The sequence below is a fragment of the Dipteris shenzhenensis genome, chromosome 10, assembly GCF_047967505.1.
Source record: "Dipteris shenzhenensis isolate YYH24624 ecotype China chromosome 10, Dip_SZ_1.0, whole genome shotgun sequence".
Taxonomy (NCBI): Eukaryota; Viridiplantae; Streptophyta; class Polypodiopsida; order Gleicheniales; family Dipteridaceae; genus Dipteris; species Dipteris shenzhenensis.
The window spans coordinates 39720882-39731275 of NC_141605.1; the positions used below are offsets into that span (position 1 = coordinate 39720882).

The window sequence follows — 10394 nt, forward strand, 5'->3', positions numbered from 1 at the left end:
TTTCTTTGGGCAGTGAAGCATAGTAGTTTTGCATTTGATGTGGAATGGATGATATGCATCGTTTGGATGATTGAAAAGACGTTTTTGTCCCCTCAAACATTAATATTGTACAATTTGTTTCTATGTGAAAGAGCTGATGTGTATGGGATTGACACGAGTTTTTCAAAAGGAGGTTCGGTTAAACAATGTGTGAGAAAGATAGGGCATTGATGATTTGATCAGAAGTGTGTGAAGGTGTAAATGCATATCTACATTGTGAAGCTATATACCAATGAAGATATAACAATCGATGTGGCCAGATGTTACAATAGAGAGAGAGAGAGAGAGAGACCTATGATAACCAATTTTTCAAATACATTATGCTCATACCTCGGAATGAGGTGTGTATTACACCTCTACTATATGTAATGCCAAAAGGAAACTATAAAACAAGTTTCAAATTTTGTGGGAGCTTGGCGTCGTAACCAATATTTGAAATACATTATGTTCATACCCCCCATGCAGGTAATGAGGTGTGTATCATACCTCTGCGATATGTAATGTACAAAGAAACTATAAAACAAGTTTTGGTAGTAGGATACACGTTGCCCAATTGTTGAGGGAGCTTGGCATTTGTGGGGTCTACAAGCTTGGTCTACCATGTTAATTTCTCATGTTAATGATGCCCACCAAGTGGCTCTTTTGTTTTGTAGAGGTATGTGATGTTTTGTTGATGCTCTTGGCTAGCTACTAGTTGCATGACCTTTGGGACAAAGAGGAAGCTTGTCACTGGTCTAGGTAGTCATTACCTCATGCGTATCTTGAAAAGGCCGTTCACAGAGGTAGTGGTAGATTCCATGCATCTCATAGTTTGGGGGTCGTAGATGGTGATTTTATAGAACAAAATTTAGACTTGCATCATGAATTGTTGTGAAACCCTTCATTGTCTTGCACAAAGTTTCAAAAAATGATAGAGCAAAGAAAAGAATAATTGGGAAGGCCATATTGTTAGATTTGCTAAGTCAAAAGAGGTTGATAGAGCAAAGAAAAGAATAATTGGGAAGGCCATATTGTTAGATTTGCTAAGTCAAGAGAGGTATGAAAGCCAGGATCTAACTTGTCTACATGGCTTATCAACATGGCCTACATTCAAGTTTTTAGCCAAAAAAGCAATTATGTGGAAGGGCTTTTGGAGATTCAAACTCAAACGAGTGCATGCTTGAGGAATCATGCAACAAAAAGTTGCAAGAACATCTTGGGGGTAGGACTATGTTTAAGCCCATTCTTGATTTGTCCTCATTTAAAGGCACATTCCATACACATTGTCCCCTCGTGAATTTCAAATGCACTTCTTTCCCCCCATCACCGTCTTTATAGAGCACTTTGTTCCCCCAAATTTCAAATGCACTTCATCCCTCCCATTGTCGTCACACTCGCTTAAGATGGGGCTACTGAGTTGCCACAGTGTCGAAGCAGAGCTCAAAATGTACACCTTTGCCTCCCCTTGCCACCCCCTCCCCCCCCCCCCCCCCCCCCCTCTCTACAACGTAAAACACTCAAATGCATTGCTGCTACAAGGAAAAAATTCCCATGTGTGTGATTCTCGCCATAGGAATCACTTCAGGTGAGTCAATTTGACTTAGTTGGCAATGCTTCTATGAAGTAATAAAAATCTTTATCTATCTAGCATTTTGGCTCCTTGCCATTAGTGCTAAGAAGTAAAAAGCCTCTCTTATTTATTTCTATCTTCAATAGCTTGATTTTTCAATAGCATGCATTTCAGACATCTCGTTGGCACACATTGAACATACGGTTTCGGTAGTGGATGCGATTCTGTCAATCCAAGGAGGACTCAATAATGAGTATAGACTATATTTATTCATGAAAAACACATGCTACTTGACGTTTCTCGAATGGTTTGGCTCTTTGTGTTCATACAACCCATACTGGGTAGGGTAAGGTTCTCCCAAGAAGGAAAATTGCATGGAGGTGTGCACTAGATTTGCCAAGAATGTCATGAAAATGATAGAGAAACAGGGTAAGCTCCATTAGAGGATGGATCATTGGAGGCAAGACAAAAATGCATTGAACATTGTTTTGCATAACAATACATCTACTATGAGAACTAAATGATTCATAGAGTTTAGAGGGTGGAGTGTACGTAAATAAGGTAGCAGTGATGCTCGATATAGCAAGGGATGTATTGAATGAAATGAGATGTATTCATCAATAAAGCAAGTGCTATAGTGAATTAAAAGAAACAAGCTCTCTAGAAGGCAACTGTTGCATTGCGGGATGCAAAGGAAAGAAAACATGAACATGACAGATTTAACATTGCAATTGGAAAGTTAAAGGACCTTTTGAAGTCCAGTACATAATCGAAGGGTGTACATGTTGCGAGTTTGAGGCAGAAATAGTGGCCTTGAATAAGAACATGTGTTGTTCTAGATGGTCGTTTACACTCCTCATCAACATTGGCATCCGGCATGGCATCCTTGTAGGTTAATAGAGAGTTTTGTTTGTATGTGCATTCCTTTCAAGTGTAAACCACTTTACAAACATCGTTTGCCTCTTAATTTTGCAAGAAGACTATGATAGTTTAATTGAAGAAATTGAAGAGTCTGTTTGCCATCGTGCATTTGTGGATTCTCTATTTCAGCATATGCAAAGTGGCTCACTATCAACACTGACAGAGCTTGTGTTGTATGTAGCCTATCATTGAACGACATGGAGGTGGTGGGTGCGTGCATGCTCCCATGTGTACACCCCTACCATCTAATATTTTGCAATCTTATGTTCGAGGTGTTAGAATAGTTTCGTGTAATTGAAGCAAGACATGGATGCATGGTAGAGTGGTTTTGGCCAAGCATGCAAGGAGCCAATGAGTTGTGGGTGAGTGGATTTTGGGATGAAGACCCTAATCCCATTTGTGTATAACAACACACACCATTGAAGTGTCTGGCGTGGAATGAAGTCCAATAGGTGAAGTTGGATAATTCTTGCTCTTGGCGTCTCTCTTCTCATAGTTCCTTGAGATTCCACCATATGCATCTCTCTCCATTTGCACTCCAAATTTCTCTACATGGTATCAGAGCTATGGTTGCTCTTCTCCCAATTCTTGTCTTGCCATTTGGTATCTCTTGTTGCTCATGAGTGGTAGTTTGAAGTTGTCATGTTCCTTTGAGAGACGATAGTCCGTGGTTGCCTCTCTTATGCTTATATCGACTTCAATTGTCTTCTACAATACTTTATGGCTAGTGTTATTCAATGACGGATGGGTTAGTCTAGCTAAAGTACTATACCTGAAATCCTTCTCATGGGTTTGGAGCTACGATACCAAGCTGCTAGTTTTTCCATATGGGTTTGAGGCAGCTCTTGTTGCAGCTATCTTCAGAAATGCATACTATTTTCAACTCTCGAAGAAAACAACCAAATGCAAGGTGTGCTTATGCTACTGGTTCTTAACAAGTTGAATCACGTTCAAGTGGCCTGGGGATTCGCAATAGGAAAGAGGAAAGGAAGGAGAAAAAGTTGGAACAACATTGTGGCCAAGAAAAAGCGGGGACCAAAATAGAAACAAGAGAAAAAGGGGGAAGAAAAAGTGGAGCCTCAACGAATCACCAAAAACCTAGAAATATTTAAAAAATTAGTGAATTTTAGCTTCTTAAGAGAGGAATCGTCAATATAGCCTACCTTATGGCAAGCCAAAAAGGATGTGTGAAGTAGCTTCTTACAGAGATGAGGCATGCCAAAGCTCCAACAAAGGATCTGCGATGTAAAGTTTGTGAGGTCGCCATTTGCTTGGAGGAACTTGCATCCTCTCAATCGTCTCAAGCAAAGTTGATGTCACCATGAGTTTTTTTCTTTCCTGTTGCATATTTTATTAAGTGGGCAGCTATTCTTACTTGTCATCAATCATTGTTGCTAGTCGACGTTTTTTCCCCGAAAAGTAACTAAGGCAACAACTACTTATTGGACCACCCTCTTCTCCGTGGCCTTCTATCACAAGTATTGAGAGTCTACAAGATTTTAGTGAGAAGATTTCTTGGGGATACTCCAGCCCTCTTATGTGTTTTCCATTAATCTATAATGGCGATGATGATTTGTTGCAGATTTCCAAAGTGTTTTTGGCAAAGTTACAAAAGTCTTGTAATATGGTGATACGTGGCATAACCATTTCAAAGGTGCATGTGTGGAAGTCAACCTTGAAGTTCACTAAAATTTTAAGCCATTTCCCCCCTTTTAGCTCTCTACTTTAATTTTTTCCTAAATTAAACTTGCATGGGAGTGGATTACCCCCTTAGCTTTAATCCTAGTAAATTGTTGGCCCTTAATTACCACTCGGGGATGAGGATTACCCCCCTTAGGTTGTTTTTTCACTTTCTCAAAATTATTTAGAATGTAAAACCTTGCTATTTTCTTACGATTGGCTACTCTAAAGGCAACTGGGCTTATGCCACTTTTTGGCAATATTTTCCTTTTGTTTTCGGGCTTTAATTGTTGCTGAAGCATTCTTCATTGGTAGTCAATTTCAAAATGGCAAAAAGTGTATTGCCATATGTTTTTGGGGGAAGCTTTTCCAACCTAGGACGTACACAAAAATGGTATAAAGTGTATTGCCATATGTTTTTTGGGGAAAGCTTTTCCATCCAAGACGTACAAAAAAAGAAGAGAGTTGGAATCCTCTAATTGGAAGAGGATAATTCATGTAGCGAGGGGATAATGCAATCCCTTGTGTTTTTAATTCAATTATGTACACACATGAACTTCTCTAGGTGGAAGAGAAGAATGATTGTATCTTTGGCATTTTCAAACACTCATCATGTGTGCCACATGTTGGCATCGAGAGGGGATGCTAGAATATCTCTGTATAATTGAAGCAACACATGGATGCATGGTAGATTCGTTTTGGCCAAGCATGCGAGAAGCCAATGAGGTGTGGGTGAGTGGATTTTGGAATGAGGACCCTAATCCCATTTTGTGTATAAGAACACACACGGTTGAAGTGTGTGTGTGGAATGAAGTCCAATAGGTGAAGCTGGATAAGTCTTGCTTTTGGTGTCGCTCTTTCTCATAGTTCCTTGAGCTTCTACCATTTGCATCTCTCTGCCTTTGCACATGACAATTCTCTACAAGAGGAAGGATGAATCTCTAGAGCATGGCTGCATGCACTCTATCACCGAAGCTATAAAGCAGATCGCGTTGTTGCGGTCCCTCCTAGGGTATGTTTTTAAATCTCTGCTTCATAGTACAAATGTACCACATACTTTGTCTTATTTCTGTGTGATACAAATTTGTCTTTTGCCACTTGAACCTATTTTAAAGCACTTTCTAAACACTTTTTATCACCTTTTAAGCACCTTTTTTGCATTTTTAAGAAGGCTTATTAGTACATTTGAGCACTTGTAACAACATCTTAACAATATCAAGCAAATTTTCATCCATTTTTAGCTTCCCTCAGCACTCTTTGAGCACTCTTATGGAACTTTCTAGGACTATTTAGCACTTTTCCATGACATTTTTACATTTTAAAGCACTTTTCCATCACTTTATAGGATTTTAAGCACTTTTGAAGCATTTTTTTGCACTTTTTGACACGTTTTAGCAAATTTGACACTTTCCTAATAATTTTTAACACTTTTTAGCTTTTCTAGTACTTCTAGAATTTTAAAACATTCTTTAGCACTTTGTAACACTTTTTAGCAATTTTGGCACTTTTTTACACTTTTTAACACTTTTTAGTACTTCTAGAACTTTTTTGCATTTTCTGACACTTTTTATCATTTTTTGACACTTTTTAGCACATTATGCCACTTTCTAGAACTTTTGACACATTTTAGCACTTTGGCCACACACTTGAAAGTGTAAAAGTTTGTGGCAATCCAATGCCCGTTGCCCTTGTGTCTTTGTGTAGGAGCTGGTCTGTCTCTCTAGTCTTGACCCATAAATCTTGGCTAGTGTTTGACCAATCATGAGTGCGGTAGTTCCCAATATCCATGGGATCCCCTACTTTGTGTATCGTCACAATGGTGGTACTCCAAGCAGGGGGAGTTGTGGCATATAGCATGATTGAACATATGTGTTAGGATCGGGGCCAAGACTGTAGCCCCTCGTGGTCCTGGGCTTCAGTTCTGAAGCCACGTAGTGCAGCTCGCACATTCTTTGCGGTGGTGAATAAAATGCAAGTGGGGGGTCTAGGGAGTCCGTACATATCATGTGGTGCTTGAACCGAGACATGATAGAGGGATGTCGCATAGGTATGCCACACATCCAGGCCTGTGATGGGATAGGTGCCCTAGAGGATTTCTACCTTGGTAAGACCAAGGTCATGATTTTTAACAACATTGGTTTATCAAGGGGAGCTGATGGAGATCATGCATTCCTACACTTACGGGAGGGCAATTATCATAGGACCAATTTTACAATGGTTCATGAGACGTGGCTTAAGAGGGGGAATGGGGCTCTAGATCAACATTTCTAGGACCCCTCGATGAAATCAAATAGCAGGAGGTGATGGCGACATGGGAGACTATGCTAGACTGGACACAGCGGCCGCTAGATGTCTCTATAAGCTTGCCTGTTGAGGAGGATATGAGGACTATATCATCTGCATATAATAGTATTTGTATCATCAGGTCAACAAGCAATGTCCCCTCACCTCCAACGCAATCAATGAGGTAGTGATCTAGAGCCCAAAAGTGTTAGTTAGAAGGGGCATCTCTACTTCACTCTAATTGTGCTCTCAATCCAATCTAACAAGCCAGTCGGGGTGTGCACTCTCCTACACACTAACCACTCCTATGACGTAATGTGGTGTATGCGAGTGACCTATCACGTGAGCTACAGACCCCCCTTCAAGATGATGTAGAGCTTGCCCATGCCCCATGCCCTCTTGTATCGTTGGTCCACAATGCTACTGCCAAATCATTGCCATGCACGACTCAATCTACATTAGGCCCCCCAAGCCTACACCCTAAACCTCAAAGCTCATGGTTTGATGCTAAGTGTCAAGAGATGCGATCCTACCGTATGCACAAGCATGCTATAGGGGATACTAGCGGATCTCATGGCCGCCCATCCCCATCATGCTCTGCTATCTAGCACACATACATCACACTACTCTATGCTGCCCTAGTCCATGCACAACCTCTCTGGCCCTTTCCCCTACAGGTGTTAGTTGCATCTTGAGTGTTCCAACTACAACTGGGAGGTGGATTCCGAGGACTTTACTTCCGAGAAAATCTTGCTCCAGCCCTTTCTCCTATACGTGAAGGTCCCAAGTTAGTTGAGATTTCTCAGCTGTTGGAGCAAAGCTATTTTCAGAATAGGAATATGGCTGGCCCTTTGAAGTGAGTAAATTCCGTGACCTAGCTCGTGCGCAAGGACTCTCAAACTCCCAATTGTTTCAAAATCCAATTCCCTCCCCGAAACGCTCCACGTGGGGGGGGGTGGGGATGGCTCAAATGGCTCGCAGACCAATGGCGAGGGGCCGTGTTCTCGAAAAGGCCTCCTTCGACCCATTCCCCTTTAAGTGCGAGTTGTATCGCGAGTCCCAACGACAAGGGCGGGTGCATTCCCGAAGCAGCAAGGGAATCGAGGGAAAGCAACTGCGGGCTGATATGCACATTGGTAAAAAAACATGCTCTTAGGTGTGTTATCCAACTACTCTTGAAGCAATGATGACTCGATTCTCGATTGTTGTATAGTTGTATGGCATGCAAGCTCCGGGAGAAGAAGCAGTCGATTTGGACGGAGCTCTTGAAAGAACGACTTGACAAACACACCACCTCTCCCCAACACAAAATCTCCAATGTATCCCATCCAGCAACACTTCTGGAAGATCATCTTGTCCAACACAAATCGCATTCCCGCCCTCGAAAGTTTACCCTGCATCTGCTCGAACAATTGGGTGTTCGTGTCGACTTTAGTACTTACTCCTCTCTTCTAGAGCAATACGGCGACCTTAGGGCTCTTCCAGCCGGCAAACGAGTTCACTCCCATGTTGTCAAAAGTGGGCGTGAGCACGACAGATTTTTGAGCAACCTCCTTGTGCTTATGTATGGCAAATGTGGGGCTTTCACGGATGCTCGGGCAGTTTTTGCAAGAATGCATCAGCGAAACGTCTTCTCTTGGAACATCATGATCGGAGCATACGCTCAAAATGAGAAGGGAAAGGAGGCTCTCGCACTCTTCCACCAAATGCTCTTGGAAGGCGTGAAGCTCGATCAGGTCAGTTTCGTGAGCATTCTTTCTGTTTGTGCCGACCAGGCTGCCCTAGGTGAGGGCAAACAAGTCCACGGTCTCATTGTGGGCAGTCAGTTTGAGTCCGATGTTGTCGTAGGGACCGCCCTTGTCAATATGTACGGCAAATGTGGCACCTTGGCGCATGCTAGGGAAGTATTCGATAAAATGCCTGAGCGCAATGTCATCTCGTGGAGTGCAATGATCGCATCATATGCCCAGCATGGAGAGGGCAAGGAGGCCCTCGAACTCTTTGAACAGATGGAACAAGAAGGTGTGAGCCCAAATGAGGTCACTTTTGTGAGTATTCTCTCTGCATGTAGTCACAATGGCCTCGTGGATGAAGGACGTCGTTTCTTGCAGTCCATGAGTAGAGATCATGGTATAACACCAAATGAAGAACACTACAATTGCATGATAGACCTCCTTGGACGGGCAGGGCGACTAAGCGAAGGAGAAAAGTTACTTACTAAATTTCAACCTTCTGCAATGTCCTGGATAACCTTGCTAGGTGCCTGCAGAATAAATTTGGACTTAGAGCGAGCAGAGCGTGCTGCCGAGCATGCGTTTAGGTTGGATCCAGAGAATGTTATACCCTATGTGTTACTCTCAAATGTATATTCTGCAGCTGGCAGGTGGAGTGATGCAGAAAAGATAAAGAAAATAATGAAGGACATGGGTCTGAAGTGTGACCCAGGCCGCAGCTTTATTGAAATCAATAATACAATGCATGAATTTGTTGCAGAAGATGATTTGCACCCACAATTGGAGCAGATACATGCTGAATTGCAAAGGCTAGGTGGATTGATGAAGGATGCAGGCTATGTGCCGGACACAAGGGCTGTGCTTCATAATAAGAAAGATGATGAGAAGGAAGACATGCTGAGCCATCATAGTGAGAAGCTCGCCATTGCATATGGGCTGATCAGTACAGCCCCTGGAACTCCTCTTCGTATTGTCAAAACACTTAGAGTATGCCCAGACTGTCATTCTGCAACCAAATTTATATCAAAGATTTGTCAACGTGAAATTGTGGTGAGGGATGCTAAACGCTTCCATCATGTCAAAAATGGGGTGTGCTCATGTGCAGATTACTGGTAATCTCTGCTGCAAAAAAATTGTTGTTTAAAGCATCCAAATGTCTTTTACTTTCCTTTATTCTGTTTATCCTAGGGTTCAAGCCAGTAAGAAACAGCAGCCCACTACTCTATGTTAGTCTATGAGTAGCTAACAACCTCATTATCAATTTAGGCTAGAAGCAGTGTAAGGTCAAATCAAACTTATGAAAATGGAAGTATGATGCGGTTTGTTTCTGCTATCATTTTATCCAAGAGATGCGCTAGGTGGCATTGACAGAAGTTCTCTTACCCTCTCTTTCTCTCTCTCTCTCTCTCTCTCTCTTTCTCTCTCTCTCTCTCACTCTCATGTACGCATTCATCCTCATCAAGGGCTTCAGCTTTTGTGCAGGGCCTGAGCCTGCTTAGGATGGTGGTGCAGCGGGTGTGCTCCGCTCCCTTTATTAACCCAGACAACTCAGGTCCATCAGCATTTTGCTCAGCCTTTCAGCCTCACTATTACGGCCTTTTCTTTTAGTTTTTCCAGCCACTCCAAGTCTTCTTCCTGGCTTCTTCACACCAGTTTGTAGCTGAATACCTTTCCTTTAGTCTCTAGTCATCTCTTTATACGTTTTCTCCATCTTTCGGTTATTGTGGGCCCCCATGCCCAGGCCCCAGCCCAAGCGTCAAATACCACCAGCATGGAGAGCTGAAGTGCAGTCAAGCAAAAGAGAGCACATCAAGACTCAAAAGCAGATGCAGCAAACAGTGACTCGCCTGGACATGAAGGCACGCTATTATGCAATTATCACACCTCTGGTCATCCAAGCACAATGGGCTTATGCGTCAGTTTCTTCTTCTCTGCTCTTCATGCCATTTGTCATGCTAGAGCAGTAGGTGACAACTGCAAGGATGAGATATTAGGGATGGTGTTCAAGTGCTTCTACATTCCTTTGCACTTTTTGGGGAGTGGGAGCCACCGGTAGTTTGATGACCAGGTGTGAAATTTACCCGTACTCGGCCGAGGGAATGTGCTCCTGGTCAGGTGGTGCCAGGAAATGACACGACACACCCCTTAGCAGGCGCTTGACCAACTGGGTACCCAGACGGACTAAAGGT

At 42.6% G+C, this 10394-nt stretch overlaps 1 pseudogene; it reads left to right on the top strand.

The window, feature by feature from the left end:
- Positions 1–7647: 7647 nt before the first annotated feature.
- Positions 7648–9322, top strand: LOC147897810 (pentatricopeptide repeat-containing protein CRR2, chloroplastic pseudogene; annotated as a pseudogene).
- Positions 9323–10394: the final 1072 nt, after the last annotated feature.